We start from the raw sequence: 13,161 nt of genomic DNA on the forward strand, positions 1-13,161 counted from the left end.
AATTCGCTTCCAGATCACGACCAACATCAGTGGCCAGTGTCCCCTGAGCCCCCGCCTCCCCCCACCGATCCGTGCTGACCAGAGTGGTGAAGTATGGTGAAATAACCCCACGTGAGCGACGCGCTTTGGGAGAAGCCCCCATTGAACGGTGGAAATGGCTGAGAATTGTTCGAAACTCTGTTTGGAAGTGAGAAAGTGGCAGCGGTGCGATTTCAAGCGGTGCACTTACTCGACCTCCTCCTCATAAACTTCCTCCTCGGACATGGTCGGCGGCTGAGTCTGCGAGCGCGACAGAACAAAACAAGCGCCGTGAATTTCACGACGTATCGATGGCACGTGCTATCATTTAGCATTGCAGTGGGCGGGCAGAACGGGCCGCGTTCACAGTAACGACCCATTTTAGTCGACAATGACCCCACAACCGCCCATCAGCCACTTATCATCCCGTGAAAAAGAACCGGTTTTGCACTGGACAATGGAGACAGGCGACGCGGAGACACAGGAACGCGGTGATGCATGGAGACACGGGGACACGTGGAAACGAAGACACGGAGATACAGAAACAATGGGATGATGGGGATACGGGTACAACTGAGACGCAGAGACAGAGGGACATGGCCAGGTGATCGCAGGGGCATGGAGCCATGGGGAAACAGAAACATGGGGACATGGACACACAGGGATAGAAGGATATGGAAATGCAGAAACATAAGTTCACAGAGACACGGGGACACCGAGGCGGAGAGACACGGCAACACGGAGACACCGCGATGGACTCCGGGGACACGGAGTCACCATGTTGATCTCCACGGGACTGGTGCAGCACTGGACAACGTGATTGTGGAGCCACCGAGGGCCAGCTAGGGGCACGCGGGATATCCCCGGCGTCTAATCGTGGACACGTGCACGCCGTGACGCGTGTTGTGGAGCAGGATTGCCGTATGAGCAGACTGGGACACAAACGGAGGGGGCTGCACACAGCGGGAGACGGCGCCGTGAGATAACTCGGCTCAGTACGCGGATGTCAGGATCGTCTACTGGAGCAATGCATTTTACAATCGAGATTTTTTTTTTTGAAATCTTTTATGTTGTTTCGTTTGTGGTCAATTCCCCCCCGCACCTCCGATTAGCACGGTTGGATACGTGCGGTGCGAAAGAAGTTAAACGTATGGCATGGTTGGCCGTTATTTATTTTGACGTTGTTAAGACTGTGTCCCTATAGTTATAACTTATACTGCATCAAGAGAATCCGTGTAGGTTTGATTGCATCTAACGAAATTTACAACGGTAAATAGGAGTTTAACATATAGGCTTTTGCGACCAATTGTATCCATAATAAAGGGATCGTTTAGATCGCGTAAATATAATTCTGGATATCGCCTGATGAAGCTGAATGTTGTAATCAGCAGCAAAACGTCGTACTCGAATTATAATTATTGTGGGTTTACTCTCCAACACGCCGGTGTGCTGAAGTAGTGACTAATTGGCACGACTTGTTTACCGCACAAATCTTACTAATTGGCTGTGTCGGGTGGTGGCGGGTTTAACGACATGCTTATATTTACTCGATCCCACCCAACAAAAAAACAACAACCGTTATGTACGAGCAAATATCACGGCCCCCAGTTTGTCTGCAGAATTCCTGGAGACAACTGGGAGACTTTGCGGGCAGCATTCTCACTTATAAAATATATATTTTCGTAAAGTCCCCACGCACAATTGCTCGAAGCCTCGCTGCGGCAAACAGCGAGCATGGATAATGACCTCCAGAGAAAGATGAAACCGCACGATGCCGCAAGCGGTCGACCGTTCGGTCGCCACGGCTGAATACCTGCGCGAGTGATATTTGAGGTTTGTTTATTAGGGCCTATTCTGGGAAGTCATTCAGGTCGGGGTCAATAAAAGGAGGTAGGGCCCCCCACCCCCCACCCCCGCACACACAGCGCGACCTGTCCTTGCGCAAGCTGTCATTGGGACACGCGCTCGTCGGATAATGTTACAAGACGGACAGCGCTTGCAGTGTGGGACCGCACAGCGAGTCATGCCCAATTGTCACGAAATACCATCATCGTTATTATCACCGCGATCGCCTTTAAGAGATACAAAGGCGGACAGGAGGTGGCAGTGTGTGACTCATCCAGCGCCGACCTGGAAGTGTTGTACCATAGCACGCGTGATTTTTCCCCGGGAATTTGTGGCCAGGTCGCTGCAGAAATAGAAGTTAATAGCTCAGTGGGCTTTACCTGCTAAATCAAATATAATAGTGTAGTTTTTTTGTTATTTGCTTACCTTTTCCATACTTTGCACTTCCTATCGTGTTTTTTAAAATATTGTTTGTTGCTCTAACTTTCTGATCCGCCCTAACTGGAAATCTGTAAAAAAAAAAAACTTCGTAGCTCATCGGATTTCTCCAGTCCAAATAAAGATTCTGATGATTCTGCCTGGGATGGCCAGATCGCTGGAGGCACGCACTGATCACCCCCTCTACTCCCTGTGGCCGCATTCTCCCCGCTTCGCGCCCTCAACGTCTCCGGGTTATTTTAACGGACTCGGCTGCATGCGGCGCGCCGCTGTGACGATTCGCACGGCGCCCAGACACCCACCGGGGCATCAATCAGGGCCCGCAAAGTTGACGAGACAGAGCGGGCACCATGGACAGGTGCGTGCGGGGAAGGCCGACGTTTTGACGCGTTGGGGGGTGCGGGGTGGGGGTGAAATTGCAGCTGTGCACGAGAGATCGGATTTCACTACACCCTCCCCTCCCTAGCCGTGCAGACCCTCAAACTCACCCCCCTCGCCACCATCCCCTCAAATCTACATGGAATCTTGTTTCATCCGCGCATCCTCAAACGGCAATCCTCGCGAAACTCCAATGCGAGGCTGACCCGGCCCAACCCCGACCTGGGCTGCCGTAGTTCAACTCAGCCGCGTAAAATCAGGGGGGCTAAGCCCCCCCTCCTGCTACCTCCCCCCACTCCCCCCCCTCACCACACTGAACGATCATCGTAGCATCAGAGTGGCTGAGCCCCCCTCCCTCCCTCCCCCAGCCCCCCCCCCCCCCTTTGAAGGATCAGCCACCCATTGCAAATTCTTATAGTCAAGTGGAAAACAAAGTTGGCACGATGTTGAACACGAGTGGCGGCCTTCGGCTTGCAATGAGCACGGCCACGCGACGATGGGCCTCGTTTCCGCCAAATGCGGCCGGGCAGCCGGAGCAGAATGCACGAAAGACAAAACGCAGTGTCCGTCACACATTCCGTCGAACCTTCGTCTACGAGGTTGCGTTCAACGCGCGCTCTGCCGTGCCCGCCCCATGCATTGTCTCCCCCCCTCCCTCCGACCCTCCCCCACCATCCCGCGCCCCTCCCTTGATCTGATCGACGGCGCTGCTGGTTCCACTGTGGAAAGCGGAGTGCGTGTTGGGGCGGGGGGAGAGATCGTGGCAGGTGTAGGGGGAAGGACCGCGGGTCCGGGCGAGGCATCATCCCTCTCACCCCCCCACCACCACCATCCTCCCCAACCCCAAACTCCAAATTGAATCCCTGTCTAGCAAGACTTGTCCTCCATTGCTCAGTTGTATTTTTACACTGAGCGAGTAGGGGGGAGCTGGTCAGAAGAAATCGGGCTGACACGGACGCTCCCTCTATGCATCGCGTTATATATATAGCAGCGACAATAACAGCCGCGCGCATCGCAAATGCGGAACGTGAAGTCGCCGCACAGCGATGTCGGGACATCACCACCAACATCTCTCCCCGCGGGGCTCCTTCGGTTGACCCAGATGTGTATTTTTAAGCGCACGAACGCAGGCAACGCGAATGGTGTTTGCGAGCGCATATTAATGCTGATGCGGGGGTGACCAGCCCCGCATTTGCTTGACCCGTATTCTCCTCCACATTCAATCGCGTTGTTGTTGTTGTTGACCGCGTGTCACCAAAAAAAATATCAACATTTTGTTGAGTCTGAGTCAATCTAAGGGATACCCCAGACAAGGAGGCGATACCGATTTTCGTCGGTGCATGAGGCCGGTAGCAACTGGTTCACTCTCGCCATAAAAGGTGCTCGGGAGCAGTACGCACCTCTTGCAACAGCCCTATCCGACCGCCGATTAGCATCATCAACCTCATGGCACGCACACATCCACAACGTGAACAGCAGCGTTTTATGACACATCTCTCACGGGAGTCCGACGGACGGCAGCGCGGCACGTAGGTGGCGGACGTATTTGCACGGTTCTGTGTCGATGTCGATCAACCGAACTGATCTTCGATCGATCGAACTGCTCACCCGAGCTCCATCAAGATCGTGCCTCTCACGGCCGTGCTGCTAAAACCCTCGATGTCGTCGGCGTATGCTCGAAGCAATTAGACAATGACCGCCCTCCTGTGCTACACCACAAGACCAGCTGGAGCATTGCTCTTACGAACGCTCTCGTCAACTCCTGCTCCCTGCTCTGCACAGCTCAGCAGGCTGAGTAGCGCGATGCGATTCCTCGTTACCGATTAGCTATATCGGCGAATGTATCTCTCTGCAGCACCTTTATCAATCCCCTGCTACGGTAAGGCCGTCCGCATGCCATGTTTGTTTGACCATACTTCACCATGCTGGTCAGTGCGGGTTGGTGATGACGACGATGATGATGATGATGTGGGATCAAGGACCGATCTTAATTTGGGAGCTTTCGTGACTGCAGGAATTATTCTTTGGTTCTTTTCGGTTAAGTCACGTCTAAAAATAAAATAATAAATCAAAATAAAACGTCGTAATGTGTTGTTTTATTTTGATTTATTATTTTATTTTTAGACGTGACTTAACCGAAAAGAACCAAAGAATATCAAGGACCGGTTCGAATATAACTCTCACGGCTAACATTTGGCCAGGGCCGGGGTTCGAACTCGGTGTCGCCGGGTTCGTACGGCGGTGCACAGCAAGCCACTGAGCCCATCCAGGCCAGGAACATATGACAGTGGGGTCTTTTTTATTCTTGGTTCTTTCGGTAAAGTCACGTAGAAGGGAAATAATAAAAGAATAAAAATATAACATTTTTTTAATTATTTTTTTCCGGAAGAACCAATCAGATAAATCCCTGCAGTCACGAAAGCTTTAAATCGAAATTTAAGTGGGGTTTTTATTTGAATGGTCTCTTCTGAAGAAGCCCGAACGGCCCAAAAGATCTCCCTTAAATGTGTAACTTAACCTGTCATTAAATGTGCAATTTGATGATGATGATTTCCCTGGTCGCCTAACAGTCGACACCAGCTAATCTAGTCCCGTTGCCTTTTCTGTGCAGCGTGGAAACAATCGTCTATATTTAGATGCTTTCCGACGTAATTCCATATTCCGTTATACACTATCGCACACCCTAACTAGCTATTTTAATACATCTTCATGCATTCCAGATATGCAGTGTACCTTATCAAGCTATGTTTAACGTGGACCCAACACCCAACACCGAGCTGATCTCATTCTTTCCCTATCTGTAAGCCTGCAGACACAATGTCCTTCGACACTTTCTGATGGCGGTTTTAAATTTCCCGGAATTAACGCTGGAGACAGAGAGATGAGCACGCGGGATCCAGGGAAGACACTCAAACGCAGAGACATCGCAGTGACTCTCAAGAAAGGTGAAGTGGGCTTGGTGCAAGGGCACGTAACTTGGCTGGAAGGCATCGCGGCGGGTGATTGATGAGACCGGTAGCGGAATAGCAGTCAATGGAGGGATCGCTAAACTGACGTCTATAAAACTACTTTGCGTTTCGATAATTGTTTTTTTACCCTTCTATCTGGCAACAAAACTGACACCTTTTTTTTTTAACAAGGAGTCATGTTTACATAGACCACAATACCTGCAGTCATAATGCAAACAAAAACATAACTCTGATAATGTATGCACTGTCCTTGATGTTGATTGGTCCACACCCGAGACAGCTTTCCTTAGAGCCTAGTCTCACATGGGTTGGACCAGATGACGCCAAAAGGCGTCAGTTTTGTTGCCAGATAGAAGGGTAAAAAAACAATTATCATATTTTTACTGGCAAATGAGGTTCCAATGGTGTACTTTGCGTTTCATTTGTTGTCCTTCCCCCGCACCTCCGATGATGGGCACGGAGCGATGCGGTGAGCGGCTTGCGCGGGCGTCAGATGAACTGCGGCGTCGCTGAACCACGTGGGGTGGCGATTGGCATGGGGAGAATCTCATCCGCCAGTGACTAGAGCATGGCCGCTGCCGATGATTGTTTGTATATACTGTGCCTTGATTCAGCGTTTGATTAAGTACAAGTGTTTCAAATGTTTTAATGTTTGTTTCTTTAAATTGGGAATGTTCCAAAAAAATGGTATGAATGTTTTAGTTTTTGTTACATCTTATTGGGGCTCTGAACTCGTGATCCTGACTTCGACTCCCCGTCACAGCGACGGGCGGGGCGGAGTATGCTTCAAACGATCACACAATCCTAGATTTGAATTTTTACACAATCGCCCGCGACCCACCATGGTGTGGTATATGCAAGGCCCTCCCACGCCAACAGTTGGTGGGGCAAACCACTTGTAAGATTGTCAAGTGCGTGACTTCATCTTCATCAACCCGTGTTCGTCACAACAATGAACGGGAGCTGCGTCGTGGGACATCCGTCGAAAGTGACGCGCGCTTCGCCGCATTTGTGCCAGTTCAACTGGAGCAGTTCATCTGTGTCAGTTCAACTGGAGCAGTTCATCTGTGCCAGTTCAACTGGAGCAGTTCATCTGTGACAGTTCAACTGGAGCAGTTCATCTGTGCCAGTTCAACTGGAGCAGTTCATCTGTGACTGTTCAACTGGAGCAGTTCATCTGTGTCAGTTCAACTGGAGCAGTTCATCTGTGACAGTTCAACTGGAGCAGTTCGTCTGTGACTGTTCAACTGGAGCAGTTCATCTGTGTCAGTTCAACTGGAGCAGTTCATCTGTGCCAGTTCAACTGGAGCAGTTCATCTGTGTCAGTTCAACTGGAGCAGTTCGTCTGTGACTGTTCAACTGGAGCAGTTCATCTGTGACAGTTCAACTGGAGCAGTTCATCTGTGCCAGTTCAACTGGAGCAGTTCATCTGTGTCAGTTCAACTGGAGCAGTTCGTCTGTGACTGTTCAACTGGAGCAGTTCATCTGTGTCAGTTCAACTGGAGCAGTTCATCTGTGCCAGTTCAACTGGAGCAGTTCATCTGTGTCAGTTCAACTGGAGCAGTTCATCTGTGCCAGTTCAACTGGAGCAGTTCATCTGTGACAGTTCAACTGGAGCAGTTCGTCTGTGACTGTTCAACTGGAGCAGTTCATCTGTGTCAGTTCAACTGGAGCAGTTCATCTGTGACAGTTCAACTGGAGCAGTTCATCTGTGTCAGTTCAACTGGAGCAGTTCATCTATGTCAGTTCAACTGGAGAAGTTCATCTGTGACTGTTCAACTGGAGCAGTTCATCTGTGTCAGTTCAACTGGAGCAGTTCATCTGTGACAGTTCAACTGGAGCAGTTCATCTGTGACAGTTCAACTGGAGCAGTTCATCTGTGACAGTTCAACTGGAGCAGTTCATCTGTGACAGTTCAACTGGAGCAGTTCATCTGTGACAGTTCAACTGGAGCAGTTCATCTGTGTCAGTTCAATGTAGGACCGCCGACGGGTCGAATGCTTGCCATTCCCTTCCACCTTATTTAGTTCTCTTGGACCTTCTGCCACGCGCGAACCGAAGAATCCTTCGCAAGCAGTGACATACGGAGTGTATATATATACACACACGCACGACCGCGCGCACACACACACACATGCACACGTCAGCATATGCCAAGTATGGACTTGTGACACTTTTGGCTGTGCCTGCCAGCCAGGTTGTGCTGTCAATCTACTTTGATCCCCAGCTAATTGTTATCGTCACTCCCAACTTGCAGACATTTTTGCTTAAAATAGGGCCTGGCTCAAGCAGTTTATATTTTCGTATTTGGCAAGTTGCCGATAAAATGGTCTGAGATTTATTGTGAGTCTAAGCGCGGTCAGCAATGAGTAGGACATGAGCGAGAGTGCTGAGTGATTTGACATCGGGTGTAAAATACTGCAGGTCGTGATGAGATTGGCCTATGGATTTCAGAGTTTTTCAGATCAGCTCATCGTGCAAGCAAGAGATGGATGGTTCCAGCATTGCAGGACAGTGAGGAATGGTGCCAATTTTTTGGGGAGGGCTTCGTCCATTGGTGGATAGACCATGGTTCATGATCATGGAAAATCATGGTTATGGTGTGACCTGATACCATTATCAGAGTCGAGAGTAAATGAATTATTCGTATGATTTGGGGAATAATTGCCTCTCGTGCCATTGTCTTCGTAACCAGCACTCGAAAAATAATATTCTCAGACCTTTTGACCCCCACCCCTCCCCACGTCCAAAAATCTCACCCCTATAACCACACACCCCCCTCATCGCTCCCTCTCCTCCCCATGACCCGTGACCCCCATCACCCCTCTAACATAAACCATACGAAGACAAAGATCCCCCGTATAGCCTTAACAGACTGTTGGGGCACGTGCTGTTATGTGAGCACCTATGAAGGCCGGCACGGCACACGAGTGGGTGGGTGGCCAGCACCACGCCCGGCCGTCTTTGTCTCTCCAGTGCCGATGTTTACACACAGCACCAGGTACTAATAATTTAAGGCTAAGTAGACCTGGGGAAGGCTCAGGACCGGTTCAGATAATCGTCACTGGTGTCGACCGTGAGCGGGAATCGAACTCGGGTCGCCGGCTTCGCAGCGCAGCGCGCTAACCACTGCACTACCGCTCCCCAATCTGACGGACACACACACACACACAACACACACTCTTACATACACCCTCGCAGCGAATTCCACACTACCCACCCCACCCCTCTATCGCATCACCGCCCCCCCCCCACCAACTGCCCCAGCCCCTCGCCCCTGCCTTGTTTGGAGATAGAATAAATGAGAGCTATAATTAAAATCTCAGAGGCATGCGTCTTGGCGCTGACTGCGCGTCTCGGCCTTCATCCCCACGCGTCCTCCGTTCACCCTGAGAGGTGCTGCGGCCATCACGAGCGACGTGCTCGGGTCAACCACCGACATCACCCGCAGCGATATCCACCGCATGATTTCAGCCGCCACAACGGTGTGGATGCGCTGTCTCGCGGCGAATGATTTTGGCCACGCCACATCCACGCAAATCCTTCGTCCTTAGCCTGTTCGTAAGGCTGTGGCAATACGGGGCCACGGCAATGTGTGATTGTTATTGGGGCGGGGGGGGGTATGCATTCCTTGTACTCTCGTGGTAGTGCCTTACGCCGATATTCCCTGCACCGGCCTAGAGGCGTTCCGGAAAATATCTGGTGAGGAAAACGTTAATATCGCGGTCAACTGAAGTAGCATCACTTTCAACTGCAGTAATATCAACGTTAACTGCAGGAATATCATATTTCAACCGCAGTAATGTCGCTTGCAACTGCAGTAACATCCCTTTCAACTGAAGCAAAATCTATTGCAACAGCAGTAACATCACTTTCAACAGCAATACTAATAATGTCATTACACGCATTGTAAATAATACCGTAAAATGTATACACATATTACTGATACTTGGCATTATTAGTCGTATATTATTCGTGTTATATTAATACTAGTGCTCAGGAAGCCCGAGTCTCAATATTATTTTTCATGAGGTTTCCTGCCACACTGAGATACAGCACTGGGATTCGTGTGGAAGGGAACTGGAGAACTTGGATACAACCCACCGGGCATACGAAAGCTACGCACGGATGCATTCAAGATTCCACTGCTAAGAATTCCATCTTGTGGCCTCCTCACGGCACGAGCCCACAACATCCAAAGTATTCGCAGGCAGTCTTCCATCCAACGATTATCCGGGCTCTAATCCTTGCTTAGCCACCGAGATCCGTCGAGATCCGGGTGCATTCGGGGTGAATCGTCTTGGAGCCAAACTTTTGAGTGAATGTTTTTTTACGGGGCCACTGGTAAACTTTAAAAATTTCGCTTCAAGGATGCCTCGCGATCTTCCAATTGCCGGGAGGTGCCTGATTTCGTTATCGGATCTGTTGAGCCGCGTCGAAATTCCACATGTGGCCGAGCTAAAATTAAACTTAATACGGTCACTGAAGGCTTTACGACTAATTGGTAGCCTCCTCGCTGAGGTGGTTGTGATGATGATGACGACGACTGCATATGATTAGATGGTGATTATTTTCGTACTACGGTTGTGTATAATTGATCACGATGCTTACAGATGCTTGATGATGATTGCATTTAATAGACAATGATGCAGATATGTATATGATGATTCTAATAGTTAATTAATGGTGATGAGGATTAGACTTAGCTGATCATACAATTGATGAAGACCGTGATAATGATAATATATGCATTTTATGATTACGATTCCATTTAATAGATTATGATGATAGCACTTATCATACGATGTGTCGATTATGTGATAGACATCATCATAATTCCACATCCCAGTGGCAGAGACGAGATTATCCTTAACACAGCCAACTCGCTGGCTTGGCCACTGCTGTAATCGATGCACCCCTCAGCAGCTACCGATCACGATGGTTATTGGGAGTAACCCGTCCCAAGATCTGCGTCCGAAGCTCCGCTACTGCACGAGCGCAGGAACAACAACAACAACAACAAACAAACACATCGCGCGGGCATGCCCCGCGACAAAACGCGCCCGACAGAGACGCGTCGCCTCTTAGCGAAGGTCCCTTCCGGATGCGCGCGCCTTAGCCCTGGGGTAGGCAAACCGCCAAACAAAAACATTCGGTAGTTTAAAAAAAAAAACTCCCAATATTTCAAGAGGCGCAATGCACGCGTGAATACTAGACGGCGATTGGCCTTAATAAGAATAATAATACAAAACACGTCACGATGCAGTTCGTAAAGAGCCGCATTAGACTCCGGAACCGCGGGTTTCCGGCCGCTGCCTTAGGCCGAGCAGACACGACGCCGATCAACAAACCATTTGCTGATGCTTCGTTGGCGGTGGTGCACGATCACAGTTAGCAACAAAACAATCGCTCAACACTCGGCCATAACACCGCGGAATTCAACGGGAAAAAATAAAAAACCTATATAATAGGCGACGTTTCGGATAATGACCCTTCTTCCTCACAGCACACAAATCATTATTTAAAATCACGAAAGGCCATCATTATTTTGTTGTTCTTTCACGGCACTGCGGATCGCCACTTCCACCTTGGACTGCGTGGCGCCCAGATCTCTGCGGATCCAGAATCGGACTCCTCAGTCACTTCAAGAGCCAACCACCAAACCTGATGGACGTATTCCGCGAACCCCGAGGGACTGCCGTCGAATGTTATTAACTATTTTTTTTTTATAGATTCAACGCATGTGAGATGCATGCGCGTGCAACACACACCGGCGTGCCTGTCCATCTGTCTTTCACTTGTCCGCCCTTTGTCTCACTCTGCTTTCTCAATCATTCTCTTTCTCATTTCCTCTTAGCCCTGTCTCCCACTGCGTCTCTCCGTCTGCACTCTCCCATTCATCCTCTCGCCTGTCTCTCGTTCTACCCTGTCACTCATTCTCTGTCATCTGTCTCTCGTTATCCGTGTCTCTCTTATCGACACCGTCATTTTCATTCTCTCTGTTATTCATCCTCTTGTGTGTGTGTCCCATTATCTGCGTCTCATTCTCTCTGTCATTCTCTCGTTTGTCTCTCCGTCTGTCTCATTGCACCATCTTTGTGGTTTTCTCACTCTGATTCGCTTTAATCGCCTCTTCTACGCACCTTCCATTGTCGCTGTCATCCTCTCTCTCTCATTCTCTCCGTCATCCTCTTGGCTACTTATCTGAGCCTCTCAGTCTCATCCCATGTTGCCCTAATTTATTTGCAATTATCGCTTGTAAATGTCTCCCAATTTTACAATCTCTCATTCCCTCTCACCACTCTCTTCGCTCCCGTTCACTCTCTCCCCTGCTATCTCTCCCATTCTCTCTCAGCATGTCTCATCCTCTCTGGCATGCATCTCTCATCCTCTCTCCCCAGCATCTCTCGTGCTCTCGCCTCATTGTCTCTCACCTGGGACGGCAGAGGAGAGACGAGGGGAGAGTCGGCAGGCGGGGTGGCCACGCAGAGTCTAAGCTTTGCCTCGAGCCTTGAGTGGAATATAAAGCCCCCAAATCCCACAAGCCCACAGGACACGCGCGTGGGATCAAGGCGGTGCTGGCGAGGGGGGAGGGGACACCAGGAGAGGGGCGGGAGAGGAGGGGAACACCAGGAGGGGATGGAGGAGGAGGAGGTGGTGGATGGAATGGGAGGTGGGTGAGTGAGTGCGTGCGTGCTGTTGATGGTGGTGTTAAGTTCTTGGTTTATTCTTGGCTAGGAAGGAGAGATACGTTTTTGGTTGAGGGGTTTAGGAGTGTGTTGGACGGTGGTTGGGTGGGTGGTGGGGGGTGTAACAGAGATGATGAGGCGGCTGATGAGGGTATGTGGGTCGATGAGTTGCGCTGGGAGATGGATGGTGGGAATGTGTGGGGCGATGCGAGAGGCAGGGATGTGTCCCGAACATTCCGTGTGCGCGTGTATGTTTACGTGCGTGCGCGCGCGTGCCCGTGTATGTTTACGTGTGTGTGCGTGTGCGCGCGTGCGCGTCGTACATGCGCGTGTCCCTGTCGTTCAATCGATAAGTCGTCCTCCTCCCTTAAAAGTCGCTGAGCAAAGCGCGCGTGGTGGGGGGGGGGGACTAATTATACAGGCGTTGACTTCAGCACAACTTTACGAGCGTCTCTGACCCTGCGTTTGGGGTAAGGCACGGATCGCGGATTATCGACGGCGCCTTCACATCTGCGGCGGGATCGTCGCTGCACAGAATTACCCCGAGGAGGTCACCCACTTCGTGTCCTATGCGCCGGGCGGGTCGCATTCATCGCGCGCGCGCGCGTGTGGTTACTACGGGCGCTGAGTTTCAATCCACTGCTGGATGAGCGCGACTCTCCACACCTGTGCGGCGGTGGGAGGAGAAGCGGCGTGGGGGTGTGATGTGGCCACACCTTCACCACGCAGGGCGGCAGTGCTGGTTATGTGAAGGCGGGGAACATAGAAGTGCCGCCTAACAACAGATGTGGCGACGCTGCCCATCTGCGCTCCCCCCCATAACT

The 13,161-nt window shown here is 50.6% G+C and overlaps 1 long non-coding RNA gene across 1 annotated transcript; it reads right to left on the reverse strand.

The window, feature by feature from the left end:
* Positions 1 to 228: 228 nt before the first annotated feature.
* On the reverse strand, positions 229 to 12,326 carry LOC144723052 (uncharacterized). Its single transcript, XR_013586129.1, has 2 exons — positions 12,083 to 12,326; positions 229 to 279 (listed from the first exon to the last, which is right to left on the reverse strand). It is a non-coding gene; the product is annotated as an uncharacterized LOC144723052 (long non-coding RNA).
* Positions 12,327 to 13,161: the final 835 nt, after the last annotated feature.

This window comes from Lampetra planeri, chromosome 16 (genome assembly GCF_965212315.1).
Source record: "Lampetra planeri chromosome 16, kcLamPlan1.2.h2, whole genome shotgun sequence".
NCBI lineage: Eukaryota > Metazoa > Chordata > Hyperoartia > Petromyzontiformes > Petromyzontidae > Lampetra > Lampetra planeri.